Source organism: Leptopilina heterotoma, unplaced genomic scaffold, assembly GCF_015476425.1.
Source record: "Leptopilina heterotoma isolate Lh14 unplaced genomic scaffold, ASM1547642v1 Lhet_305, whole genome shotgun sequence".
NCBI lineage: Eukaryota > Metazoa > Arthropoda > Insecta > Hymenoptera > Figitidae > Leptopilina > Leptopilina heterotoma.
In genome coordinates, this window is record NW_025111009.1 from 295,555 (window position 1) to 311,154 (window position 15,600).

The window sequence follows — 15,600 nt, forward strand, 5'->3', positions numbered from 1 at the left end:
AACATGATTGTGAATAATAAGTTAATCAAGGACTGCAAAACTTGTTTTCTGCGCCTTTTAATTCAAGTCCAATTTTAATTTTTTTTTAAATAAAAATGCATATTTCATAAAAAATAAATAAAAATTGAATATTTTTATTTTTTTTATTTTAAATATAAAAATTGCAATATAAATTCTTCCTAACAAATTTTCCTCTCGAATTTCTAAAAAATTTCCATTTATTCTCAAAAAACATCTCTGGAGATAAAATTATTTTTTCCTTTCACCGAGAGATTTACAATTTTAAGCCCTGTAGAGAAAAAAAAATTGTTTGTAATTTTTTTTCTTAAAAAAAAAAAAATACTTTGCTCCACTTTCTTTATAGAGACTAGGAGAAAAAAGAACAATAAACTTTTGTGTAAAGCTGTTTTCACACTCGCGTGTATTTTTTTTTCTATTATTCTATTCCCGAATGTACTGTGGGTATCAGTGAATCTGTTTTCGATGTGTAAAAACTTGTGAAATGATGAGATTATTGATTCCTCAATTTGTCAACTTGCAGGGGAAATGCATTGTAAAAAATAAACAAAATAAAAAATTGAAATATTGAGGTGTTGCTCGCTATTGCGTGGGTGACCCTTTTTGGAATCGTTCAACACGCTATTTATCATTTATAAATCGTCATTTTAAAACATTTAACGAATATGTTGGAATCTGCTTCATTTTGACCCAGTAAAAATAATTTCGTAATTTCCGAGAAATTCTTACATAAGGAACATCTAAATTCCATAATATACAGACTTTATGATTTGCAATAATTTATTTTTCATATTAATTCTCGATTTTCTTTGATATTTAGGAAACATTTCTGAACCCCTTTTCATTTACTTTTTATTATTTTATTATTGTAATTTTATTTAACTTTTTATTTAGTTATTTACAATGTACATTTAGCTTTTTAATTTTTTACAATTAAAAATTGTACTTAAATTTATTTTTCATTTTGTGTTTTATAATTAATTTATTTCTAAAAATTTTTTATAATTTTTGTCCAAATAGGATTTTATATTCACTTTTTTAAAATTTTATTTTCAAAATCCCTTGTGTATAAATTTTTTTCTTTAAAATTTTGTTCTTGAGAAAAAAATATTAATGCCAAACTTATTGAATTTACAATTTTCAGCAATAATTATAGATTTCTATTCTTTATAATTTATTTTATCATTTATTATATGTATTTATTATTTATTTATTATTTTTTAAATTAAAATCATTATTACTAATTATTGCTTAATATTATTTTTTGTAAACTTTATTATCAAGTAAATATTTACTTGAATCAAATAATTTTTATATCTAAATCATGTAAATTGGATTTAAACCAGTAATTTTAGTATAAAATCCAAATATCATTTAATTGACTTAAATAGAAATTTTTTTTTTCTTAATTTTGTTTATTAAATAAATTTATTTGATAATAGGCAATTAATCGCGATTATTTGAATCAAAGAAATTTTTTCTCAATCCATAAAATAGTTAATGATGTACATGAATTATTATTTATTAAATAAACAATTATAAAACTGAATTTTATAAATTACATTCATTTAAAAATTTCTAAACCATAGTAAAATTTTTTAAAATTATTATCGGATTAAAAAATCCAAAAATTCAGAAGGAAATTTAAACTTTTTTCTCAAAAAAATTAAATAATTGAAATAAATATTAAAGATAATAGAAAAAATAGAAAAATAATCAAATTTAAGAAAACAATTCAATTTAATTTGAATTGATTAAAAAAAAAAAAAGAATATAAATAATCCTGTCAATAAATGAAATTAAATAAAAAAATATTTTTTATTCAACGTAATTAAAAAAAAAATCATTCCAAAAGAATAAAACTGAGAGCCTAATTTTAAATAGCAATCAAAAATTGTCTATATTGCAGAATTATAAATTTCCAAATAATTTATGCAGTTAAATTAAAGTGTTCGTCGATTAAAAGCAAAAAATCACTCAAAGAAAGAACAAAAAAACCAAAATACTTTTTAATGTAAATTTTTTTTAATTCAGTATTTAAAATTTAAATGTAAATATTGAGTCTGCCTTTTAAGGGACTTTAAAAAACACGTTTAAGATTATCATTTCATTTAGGATTATGAAACTTCTTACGTAATGACCTTCCTACTACACAGTGTTAACCTTCTGATATTTAAATTTTTCCTTTACTTCCGATCTTTAAACTCGATTGTTTTCAAGATTAATTTCGAAAATTTAATATAAAACACTGTTGATTTCGATTAGAAATTTAGAATAATTCAAATTTGATTCACTTGTTTAAATTTTTTGGTTAATTTGAATTTAAACCGTATTTTACGAAAACAAAGTTGTTTTAATCAAATTTTTCCTTGAATGAAATATTTTTAGTGAATAATTTTTAATAATTGAATATTTTTCTCTCAAGTATACTTATAAATTTTATATTTCTTTTGGACTCTATAATTTATGACAAATAATCTATAATTGTTTGTGTCTAAATAAATCTAAACAAAATAATTTATTTAATTTTTCTAAAATTCTTTTTTATTTCTAAGTTTGCACTGTATTTTTTTGGACTTTATTATTTATGACTAATAATTTATAATTTTAGTTTCTTTTTCATTTCAATATTTATTTATTTAATTTTTTACTTGAATATTTATTTACTATTTTAATAATTACTTATTTTAATCTTATTTTATTTTAATATTTATTTATTTTATTCATGACTTTCCAAATTTAAAAAAAATTACATATTTTTTAAAGAAAATCTTTCCATTTTAAAATACGAATTTGAATAAGGGTATTGACACTTGAGTGGAAAATATAAACGAATGTCATTTGAAAGTGACACGAGCAAAAAAGAAAAAGATGAAAAAAATAAAATTCGAAAAAAATCATTAAGGGCCGCTCGTTTTTCCTTTAGTGGTGCCTTTAAAATGGGAATAACTATGTTCCGTTTCTCGGAGGTGGCTTTGTTAAAATAAAAATTCCTTAGCTCGAGGCGTTTCGAGTTTCCATTTTACATTCAAGCCTCATTAAATCCTCAATGGATCCTTGATAATGACGTATCCCTTTATCTTTTCTCGCACAGTGTCCCGTTTTCTTATCAATTCGTTACCTCGCTCCAAATTCTTAATATTTATATATTTTGTATTTATTACAATTTTCGGAAATATTTTCAAGAGCGAAATTTTTTCGCTAAGATTGACGATTGGCTAATGATCAGATTAACTCTAATCGCCAATAATTGTGGTGTAAGGTACAGTAAATTAAAAAAAAAAATTCTTGCAAAATGAACCAATATTTATATTAGATTCCAAAAAGTAAAAAGAAACATTATTCCCAGGAACCAAAGATCAATTTTTAGTATAATAGATTAATAATTATTTTATTACAAAAATAGCTAATAAATTTTATTATATTCATAGACTCATAGCTAATGTAAATTTTATTATAATTACTTTTTAATTCTAATTATTATTTTACTGTAATAACTATTTTATTTTTAATATAAGATATTAAAGATAATAAAAAAATTTTTATTCATTTAATTATTATTTACCAAATATAATTAAAAATAAACATAATCAGAATCCCGAAGTGTCAGTGATATACTTATACTTGGTCCACTCAATTTCGATTGTGAGAGAGTTTTTATGCCATCTGGACGGCAACTTAAAGAGTTACTATGGCGCGAAATTCAAATTTTAAAAAGCGGTAAACTATTAAAACACCACTTTAAATAATATTCTTTCATTAATTAAATCCAATTCTTGAAATTAGTTATTCTTTTAAAGTAAATAGAAAATAGCAAATAAGAGATTAAAAATAATAAAAAAAAAAAAATTGTAAATAAGTATTTAACAGAAAACAATTAACAAATCTATCAAGATCGCATTTTTTTAAAATTTTCAATTTCATCCACTTTCTCTTTTTTTTTTCTTTTTTTCATTTTGTGCAAAAATCTTTTCATAAAATAAAGCACAAATCTTCGTCTAAATAAGTGAGAAGATAAAGTCGCGATATCAAAGCAAAAGCGTCCAATTAAAAATGAAAATCGATAGAAAGAAAAAAATTGACATTTATGAAATCAAAATAAAAGTATCATCAAATAAAAGGAGGCTTTTAGATATAGAAGGAAACTGTCAATCAAATTTCGAAAAAAAAATTGTTTCCTATCCCGAAAGAAGAAGAGGAAAAAAAATGTCTGTAAAAGAATTTTTGATAAGCTATTAGGATATAAGAAATATATTGCATCCACGTTTTAGTTCATTATTTATGACTATAAAGTTAGTGAATCGAAAAAGAGTTACGGGGACAGAATGTTCATTAATCTTAAGGAGAAGAAGAAGAAGAAGAAGCAAAAGCTCTATATATATGGACTTTTGACTTTCTGTATTTTTTCGTTCGTGCCATCAATATATATATATGTTTAGTCTGGTGGTGGGAAAAGGACACAAGTATGTTGGAGTTTGATCCTGAGGGATGCTGGTTGCCATGGTTACGAAACCATCGCTTGTTGCGTATCTGAAACCTGCAAGCTCCAGTAGCGTGAAAGCTCCTACCCACCACCTTATAGGCGTGCTTTTATATAAACCAAACGAATATATACGTTTGCTTTGATTTCTTGAAAAATTCATGTGTGTACTCACATTTGCACGTTCATGCTGAAAAAATTTCTTGATTTCAGTCCATTTTTGAGGCTTAATTTAAGGTGTGAACGAACTCAGCCTAGCTAGGCAAAGACAGACTTGGACATTAAAAGGAAAATCTTATTTTCAGGCAGAAGGGAAGTCTTAAATCAAGATTTTGGCAGGCAGTGCTGAATTTAAGACTGGTCTTAAATTTTGATTTTATTTTTATGGATTTTCTGTATCCTTTTAAACGGATAAATAAGCTAAAAGATTTTTTTTTATCTTTTGGGACTGACAAATAACCTAAAAGTCATTCAACAGTATTTTTACTGAAAGTCAGTAAAAATTTGAACTAATGTAAATAAATAGTATATAAGTTCAATTAGTTAAAAAAAATTCAATGAAATTCATTTGAAGAATTCAATTATTTTCATAAATAATAAATTTCATCGCTGAAATTCAATTAGTTTTAATACAATTTTTAAAAAATTCTAAATATTTGAATTATTCTTTTAAATTTTCATAAAATATTTTAGAGAAATTCAATTGTTTCAAATAATAAAATCTTTTGAAAGAATTCAATTATTTTTACAAATAATAATGTTTTTCACAGGAGTCAAATTATTTTAAAAAAATTCAATGAAATTCATTTGAAGAATTCAATTATTTTCATAAATAATAAATTTCATCGCTGGAATTCAATTAGTTTTAATACAATTTTTAAAAAATTCTAAATATTTGAATTATTCTTTTAAATTTTCATAAAATAATTTAGAGAAATTCAATTGTTTCAAATAATAAAATCTTTCGAAAGAATTCAATTATTTTTACAAATAATAATATTTTTCACAGAAGTTAAATTATTTAAAAGAAATTCAATGAAATTCGTTAGAAGAATTCAATTATTTTCATAAATAACAAAAAAATCATCGCTGGAATTCAATTATTTTAAAAACAATTTTAAAAAAAATTCTAATTTAATTATATTTAACATAATTTGAATAATGATTTTAAATAATTGAATTATTCTTCTAAATTTTCATAATTGATTAAAAAAATTCATTTATTTAAAAAAAATTCAATGAAATTCGTTGGAAAAATTCAATTATTTTGACAAATATTAGTATTTTTTACAGGAATTCAATTATTTAAGAAACTTAATTGAATTCATTGGAAGAATTCAATTATTTAAGAAACTTAATTGAATTCATTGGAAGAATTCAATTATTTTCATAAATAATAAAATTCATCACAGGAATTCAATTATATTTAACATAATTTAAATAATTAATTCTAAATAATTGAATTATTCTTCTAAAGTTTCATAAAATAATTTTAAAAAATTCAATTATTTAAAAAAATGAAATGCAATTCGTTGGAAAAGTTCAATTATTTTTACAAATATTAAAATGTTTCACAGGAGTTTAATTATTTAAAAGAAATTCAATGAAATTCGTTAGAAGAATTTAATTATTTTCATAAATAATAAAATTCATCGCTGAAATTCAATTGTTTTTAAAACAATTTTTAAAAAATCCTAATTAAATTATATTTGACATAATTAACATAAATGATTCTAAGTAATTGAATTATTCTTCTAAATTTTCATTACTGATTAAAAAAAATTTAATGACATTCGTTGGAAGAATTCGATTATCTTGACAGATATAATAACGTTTTTCACAGGAATTCAATTATTTAAAAAAATTTAATGAAATTTGTTGGAAAAATTCAATTATATTCATAAATAATAAAATTTAATTCCAATTTTTGTTCAAAACACTAAAAAAATTCAATTTTGAAAAACTACAAATAATTGCAGAAATTCAATTATTTTCAAGAGTTATAAAATTCTTTTCATAAAATTCAATTATCTTTCAAATTAAAAAAAAATTCTTGTCAAAATCCCAATTATCTTTATAAATAACAAAATTCTTTCCCAAAGTTTAATTATTTTCAAATCAATTTCAAATTCCCAAAAATAGTACGCAAACATTTAATTATTTTCATAAATAATACAAATTTCTCAGGAATTCAATGATTTACAAAATTTTTATAAATTCTTTCGCAATAATTCAATTATTTTTATAAATAATAAAATTTTTTCAATTATTTTCATAAAAAATAATTAAAAATTGTAGAAAATAATAATTGATTTAAAATGATGAAAATAATTTTGAAAAAGTTACTGTAATAATATTCTTATAATATAAACCAATTATTTTATCACTCAGTGATTCTTAATTAATATAAAACATGAAGAAATCGATCACTCCGAGTCTTCGACTTGGAGCAATCGCTGTCTTCATGTTTTATAAAAATATTCTTATAAGTTATTGAATTTAAAAAAATTTGAATTTGAATGTTTTGAAAAATTTTAATTCCTACGGAAAATAATATTTAAATATTTATTTAAAAAAAACTTATTGATGTTATTGAATAATTTTACAATTAAAGAAATTCGTCAATAAATGCAACAGAACATTTTTTTGAGTAAAATTTTTTCCTTTATTTTCTAAAAATTTAAAAAGTTTCAATTTCATTTTCAATTATAATTTGTAATTGACAAATATAGAATAGAATATGTAATGTTTCTTTTCCAAAAGAAAAGAATGAGTTTCTGAACAATTTTGTTATTGAGAAATATAAATTATGCATAAAATGGATTTTTATTTTCTATTTCTAAATAATAATTTTTCAACAATTAACAATTTTCTATTTTTTATAAATAAAAAGGAGAAAAATTTGCATTACTTAGATCAGTCAAACGAAATTTGTTATAGAAAAAAGCATATAATAAACAAAATTAATTTGTTAATCATAATTTTTTTATTTTCTCATTTCAAATATTGTTTTTATTATAAATTATGAAAAAGTACCTGCATTTTTTCGATCAGTCAAACAATATTTTTTAAAGAAAAAAAAAAACAAAAGAAAGCATACACAAAAACTAACTTCAAAGTGTGGACAGACAGAATGAAAGAATGAAATACGAACATTATTATAGTTAATTAATTATAATTAATTATTATAATAATAAATAATTATTAATTATTATAATAATAAATAAGATAATAATTACTAATGTTATCTGAGAGTCCAACGTTCACTGATAACTTCTTAAAAGTATCAAATTGCAACGAATTGATACCAAAAGTGTAGATCAAATCAAAAACCGTTCCAAAATTTTGTTATCAATTTGATTCACTGTGGAATCAATTTAATACGTTTGGAAAAACTGTGTTTGTCTCGTTCAAAAGTCAGTGAATATTAAAAAAAAAAAAAAATTGACAGGGTAGAGAAAAGTAAAAAAAGTCTCTATCAAAATAAAAACGAAGCTATTAAAAAACAGTCAAATTTTTTAGTCGCGAAGATAAGTCAATTCTAATTTTGAAAATCAGTCCATTTCCCCTCTACTTAATTTCTCATCTCAAATTCAGACAATTTTTTCAACTAAAAGTTGAAAATTTTTTAAAATTTTTCTTTTTCCCCAAAAAAAAAAAATTTTTTTTCACTTTACAACCTATTCTTGAATAGCAAAATTGTGTAATTTCGTGAAAGACAAATTGTCATATGGCAATTACAATAATGAATATACGCAAATTATCGAAAATTGAGGGGTTGAAAATGAGCGATTTTCCCCAATTTTAACGGGGACAAAGAACAAATTTTCTACATGTGTATATGTGTGGCTCTTTGTGTTTGTGTGTGTGTGTGGAGTCCTCGATTTCGCGCGACTCTTGTGTTTCAAGCTCCGATTGGAAGATGGGCACGGCCATGACGACTATAGGTCTCTACTCTCGCGTTGCTCCACGCCACAAGTGTTCGTGGCGTGCGAGCGCGAGGATCTTCTCGTTTTCAAAAATAGCGACCGGCGCGAGGAAAACGAAAATTTTCTTTTTTTTTTCCTTCCCATTTTTCAGCGTGCCAATAATCGGTGTAGTTTTATAAAACCTTTTTTTTCCTTTTTTTCTTGTGTATGTGCTTCACTTTAAAAAACAAAAGAAAGTTATCAATTCGTGACAAAGAGGATAAAAATTTCCCACCGACAATTAGAGTTCAAAAAAAAAAAAAAAAAAAAAAAAATAGAGAAAGAAAGAAATACAATAAATAAAAAGGAAGGAAAAGTAAATTGTTTCCGTCCCGGGAAAATTGACATATCCAAGTGGGTTGAAGAGAGTGCGCGCATGTCGGAGCCCAAGGGATAAATAAGGCTCTAGTCGGTATGAATCTTGAGGATATAATTATGTTCTTTGATTGGATTAAGTCTACAATTGTGATGATGATGATGCATTCGAAGCAGATGAGATATGGATAAATGAAAAGTTGAAAAAAAGAATTTTTTGTGAATTTCTACCAAAATTCAACACGTGGGATTTGTTTATTGTTATATAAACTCAATTGTCTTGAATATTCGCGATATTAGAAAAATCAGTGTTTTTTTGTGAATATATCATTTGTTGCGATGAATTTTTCATCGAGTGCCGGGGTGGGATTTAAATTTTTGCCAAATAATGGTCATTTTTTAAACAGAATTTTTTTTCCTCTAAATTTCTTATCTATTTACATAATTATTTACTTAAATATTTATTTATTTATTTAATTAAAGATTTACTTAATTATTTACTTATTTGTTTATACACTCGTCTTAAAGTCTTTTTTATACGATTTTTACAAGTGTTCCGAAGAAATTGAAATCGAATTGTAAAAATTAAATATAATTAAATACAACTAAATTCAGTATTAGTAAAAATAATTGAATAGAAAAGAATTAAACATAATTAAACCTAATTAAACTAACTATAATAATAAAAAATAAAAAAAAACATTAAATTGTTATTAAATGACAAATGAATAATATTTTTCCCTTTTCTTTCAATTTTTGTTAAAATTTACAATTTTAATAAATTAAAATAATTTCCGTTTTTATATAATTGTCGTTAATCTCTGTAATAAACAATAAACAAAATAATAATAAATATTAATAATTTAATAAACAAAAAATGAATTAAATAATTAAAATAATTAAAATAAATAGAAAATACAAAATAAGTAATTAAAGTAATGACAAATGATTCATATTTTTTCTTTCGTTTTAATTTTTCTTAAACTTTACAATTTTTTTAAAGTCATGACAAATGATTCATATTTTTTCTTTCGTTTTAATTTTTCTTAAACTTTACAATTTTTTTAAAGTCATGACAAATGATTCATATTTTTTCTTTTGTTTTTAATTTTTGTTACAATTTTAATAATAAATATAAAAATTCCCTTTTTGTTTTCATTTGTCGTTAAACTCTATAATTTGATAAATAAAAAATAAAATAAATAATAAGTAAGAAAAATAATAAAAATAAATAGAAATGCAATAAAGAAAAAAACCAATAAAATTGTTATTAAATGAAAAATAATTCATCTTTTTCCCTTTTGTTTTAATTTTTGTTGAACTTTATAGTTTTAATAAATAAAAAAGTAAAATAAAATGAATAATAAAACGATAAATAAAATAAATAGAAAGTAAAATAAAATAAATAAATAGAAAATAAAGAAAGTAATAAAAAATAATAAAATTGAAAATAATAATTCAAAATTAATTCAAAATAATAAAATTCAAAATTAATTGAAATTGAAAATAAAATTGACATTAAAATTAAAAATCGAATTAAAATTTAAAAAAGAATGTAATCGATGAATTTTATAAAAAATATTTAATTAAAGAAAAATTGTCACCTTCGAGTAATAAATTTCGTAACACAGTGAAAACAAGTTATCACTTTCGAACATTAATCAACTCTTATCAAGATCAAAAACGTTGTATGATGTCAAGAGCGGATAAAAAAATTTTTTCCTTTTTTTGTGCAAAATTCTATGCACATTTGTTTAGTAAAAGAGTTCTTTTTAAACAACGTTATCTTAAAATGAAAATATACGTTATCTCATAGAGTTAAAATAAAAATTCAAATACTAAATATACAAAATTATCATTAAGCAGTCGTTTCTATAAAACAAACATACAAAAAAATACAATTTTGCAGTCAAAATAAACAAAAACGAATTAATAGTTAATTACATAAATTTATAATTTTAGTATAATTTAAATTCGATTTGCCTTTAAATAAAATTTATATAATTCAACATTTAATTTAAAATAACAAAATTAAGAAAGAAATTAACAAAACATAATATATAAAAATTAAAAACTGAAAATAAATTGATATATTTCAGAAAAATTATAATATTAAAATAAAAATAGGAAAGGAAATTAAAAAGTAACTATACATTAAACTCTTAACTGAGAACTATTCCAAATTACAAATTAAAAAAAGGAATTAAAAAATAAATAGAAAACTAAACAAAAGAATTAAATTTTTTTTTAATAACAAATAAAACAGTATATTCAAAATTTCTGTACAGAAATTAAAAATATGAACAAAGGCAAAATTTTGATATTTGAAACTTAAAATAAATATATAATGGAAAGATTTACATTACAAAGGAATATTAAATTTCTTTTTCAGTAACACATGAAAAAAATTCATAAAATAAAAATGTATCGATTTTATTTCAATTAAAATAAAAATATAAAAAATAAAATAAAAATATAGAATTAAAAGTGGAATAAAAAAATAGAACAAAAAGTAAAATAAAAAAAGTGAAATAAAATGAAATAGAATGAAATAAAATTCAAAAAATAAAATGAATATTAAACTAAAAATGAAAATGAAACAAAGTGGAATATCATAATAAAATAAAATGAAAAGTAAAAGAAAAAAATCGTGTTTTTTTATATGGAAAAAATCATAGTTAAAAAAAATCCCCTCGTTATCATTAAATTAAGTAAAGGACAATCCTCTTCACACATGATATATATATATATATACATATACAAAGTGACAATTCAGTGAATAAAGAATAGATAGTGAAAATTGTTTTGTGTTTAATGAATACCAACGCGGTGCCCATAGAGAAAGCAATAAAGCATTTGATTATGAGTTAATTGAAATCGAGAACAATTCTTTTTGTAGAAAAAATATTTTCCCATTTTTCGTATTATTTCCTAGTAAAATTTAAATCGAATTATCATTCTATTATAAAATTCTATTCTATTATCAAATTATCAAATTCTATTATCTATTCGTTTGTATACGTACCACTACTAGTGGAACTACTAGTATAATAGTATTTTTCACTACTGGAATTTTTACTTATTATCTTCTTCAATTACTGGTATTTTTAATCACTTGTATTTTTAACTACTTGAATTTTTAACTACTTGAATTTTTAACTACTTGAATTTTTAACTACTAGTATTTTTCACTACTGGTACTTTTAACTGTTGGCATTTTCTGCTACCTGGTATTTTAAACTATAGGTATTTTTAATTAATGGTATTTTTGACTATTGATATTTTTAACTACTGGTATTTTGAACTATTGGTATTTTTAACTACTTAGCATTTTTACCTACTTACCATTTTTAACTACAGGTATTTTTAATTATTAGTATTTTTAGTTATTTTTAGTTTTTAGTATTTTTAGTTAACTAGTAGTTAAAAAAATAATATTACTAACGAGTTTTATTCAATAGTTTTTAATAATGTACTTAAAGTATTTTTTCTTTTTGTTAAAAGTCAGTTTTTAGATCTTAATATAATTCTTGTTTTGAAGTTACTAATAAATAAATAATTTTAGTAAATTCGTAAACATGTTTACTAATTTAAATTTCGAGAGCAATAAAAAATAAAGTAAACAAATAATACAATCAATAATAAATTAATTAAACAATAAAATAAAAAATGAATAATAAAATAAATAATGAACAATAAAATAAATAGTGAATAATAAAATAAATAATGAACAATAAAATAAATAGTGAATAATAAAATAAATAATAAACAATAAAATAAATAGTGAATAATAAAATAAATAATAAACAATAAAATAAATAGCGAATAATAAAATAAATAATAAATAAAAACTCAAGAAAAATGATAATATGTAAAAATAAATATATTCATACGTAAAACGTTAGAATCTGATGAAAACATTTGTCCTCGCAAAGAAAACGTTAATATAAAGAAATTTTTTTTTTTTTTGCCAGAAAAATTTATTCATTTTTAACGGCACTCTTACAATCTATTGTCATTCACCCCAGTGTGTGTAAGAAAAAAAAAAGTTCCCTCTTATAAGCACTAGCAAAAGTCCCTAAGTGAAGTAACAAATGGAAAAGGGAGAAAATTAAATTATCAGGTAATTTTAGGCGGCTTAGAGAAGAGGGGGCATAGTATATCTCTATAGGGGTGTGTGATGTCTAGTTTCTTTCTTTCTTTTTTTTTGTCTATCGTATCCCCTTTAATATCCGCTTTTCTCGACGACGTACCAGGGAATAGTTGTGTGCAATAATTGCGCGCGGTCCAACTCTTGAAAAGCAATACCAACGGGAATGAAAAGAAAGGAAAACAAGAAAATTCACAAAGGATGAGAAAAACTTCTTGACTATTTTTATTTTTTTTTTTTTTTTTTGTTGTTGTCATGACACAGAAAAAAAAAGTTTCGTCATTCGACATTAGGGAAAAAAATGGGCTCACGCGGTGAACTATAGATGAAAGCTTTTTTCCACTCAAAAACGGGAGAGTAAAAGCGACCTATTTACTAATCGTTAATCCTTTGGAACTGGTGCAAGCACTAGTTCTAGTCGATGATATGTCAGATATTGCGCTTTTTTTTTTTTTTTTTTTTTTTTGGTCAATACACTTGTCGAGAGTTTGCAATAGTAGCGACTACAAGTGACTATTATTATCATGAGCTATCGGTACAATAAGATTTTACGATTTTGCAACCGAGACAATATTAGATTTGTCTAATCATGTAACGGGAGTCACGGGTTTACTATTATTAAACGTGCACTGACAATAATATTATCAATCATACACGGTACGCTTGGTTCATTAACCAAATGATGAATTACTGGGACAAAATTTTCTTTTAAATTTAAAAAAATTTTAACAACAAAGTGAAAAAAAATAAAAAAAAACTTAGTTATTAATTATTATATAATTTTAATACTCGAATTAATTAAATAATTAGTTATTATTACTGAAACGCGGTATTCAATTTGCTATTATTTGTTAAATTATTATTAATCCACTTATTCTATCCACTAACTAATTAATTATTAATATTATTTATTACTTTTTCAAAAATTTTATTGAAACTCTCCGAAATAATTCAATTATTTTCAAAAATTTTAATAAAATTCGTGGCAAGAATTCAATTATTTTCATAACTGATAAAATACTTAGCAGGAATTCAATTATATTTGATAAAATTTTAATAAACCTCTTCGAAAAAACAATAATTCCATTATATATTCTATATGCAATTTTAATTAAATTCAAATATTTTTAATGCAGTTTTATATTTATCTAATTCATTATTTTCAATTAAAACAAAATTAATTATTTTCAAAAATCTTAATAACATTCATTATGAGAACTATTTTCATAAATAATAAAATTCATCGCTGGAATTCAATTATTTTTAATACAATTTTAAAAAAATTCTAATTCAATTATATTTAACGTAATTTAAATAACTGATTCTGAATAATTGAATTATTCTTCTGAATTTTCATAATTGATTAAAAAAAATTCAATTATTTAAAAAAAAATCAATGAAATTCGTTGGAAAAATTCAATTATTTTTAAAAAATAATATAATTTTTAACAGGAGTTCAATTATTTTTAATACAATTTTAAAAAAATTCTAATTCAATTATATTTAACGTAATTTAAATAACTGATTCTGAATAATTGAATTATTCTTCTGAATTTTCATAATTGATTAAAAAAAATTCAATTATTTAAGAAACTCAATAAAATTCGTTGGAAGAATTCAATTATTTTCATAAATAATAAAATTCATTGTTAGAATTCAATTATTTTTAATTTTAATACAATTTTTATTTTTTTAAAAACATTATTCTATTTTAATAATTTTTTTAAATTTCATAAAATGATTAAAAAAGATTAATTTATTTCCAAAAAGTTTAATAAAATCTTTCGCAAGAATTCAATTATTTTTACAAATTACAAACATTTTTCACAGGAATTATTATTCTAATCATTTAAAAAAATTCAATTCAATTCATCTTGGAATTGTTTTTAATACCAGAATAATTCCATTATTTAAATAATTATTCTAATTAATTAAATTATTAGGTATTCTTTTAAATTTTCATAAAATGATTTAAAAATTCAATTATTTCCAAAAATTGTAATAAAATCTTTCTCAAGAATTCAATTATTTAAGAAACTAAGTGAAAATCATTAGAAAAATTTAATTATTTTCATAAATAATAAATTTCTCTATAGGAATTCAATTATTTCTAATACAATTTTAATAAAACTTTTTGAAATGATTCAATTATTGTGAAAAATTTAAATAAAATTCTTCGGAATAATTCAATTATATTCAAATATTTTAATAGAATTCTGCACAAGAATTCAATTATTTTCAATTACAATTTTAATAAAGATAAATAATAATAAATAATAATAAAAATATAAACTCGAAAGAATTCAATTATTATTTTCATAAATAATATAACTTTTTGATGAAATTCAATTATTTTTCCACACAATATTAATAACACTTCTTGAAAGAATTTAATCATTATGTTTATAAATAATACAATTTTTTCAAGAAATTTTATTATTTTCAATACATTTAATAAAATTTTTCGAAAAAAATGAATTATTATCCGAAATTTTCATAAAATTCTTTATAAGAATTTAATTATTTTCAAAAATTTTATAAAATTTGTTTATAAAAGTACAATTATTCATAAAAATTTTAATAAAATTTTATGTGGAAATTAAATTATTTAATATTTAAAATTAGAAAAGTTATTTAAATTATAACATTAATTAACAAAAATATTATCT

The 15,600-nt window shown here is 21.2% G+C and overlaps 2 protein-coding genes across 3 annotated transcripts in view; one reads left to right on the plus strand and one right to left on the minus strand.

The window, feature by feature from the left end:
- The window catches only part of LOC122504572 (putative Dol-P-Glc:Glc(2)Man(9)GlcNAc(2)-PP-Dol alpha-1,2-glucosyltransferase), a 181,922-nt gene that overhangs the window by 21,458 nt on the left and 144,864 nt on the right, over nt 1-15,600 (minus strand). The window lies entirely within an intron of this gene.
- Nucleotides 8,456-15,600, plus strand: part of LOC122504571 (excitatory amino acid transporter 1-like) — a 53,322-nt gene continuing 46,177 nt past the window's right edge. Inside the window, exon 1 of the mRNA XM_043615734.1 lies at nt 8,456-8,878. The gene's annotated coding sequence lies outside the window, so the exon portion shown is untranslated. The remainder of the gene's footprint in view (nt 8,879-15,600) is intronic.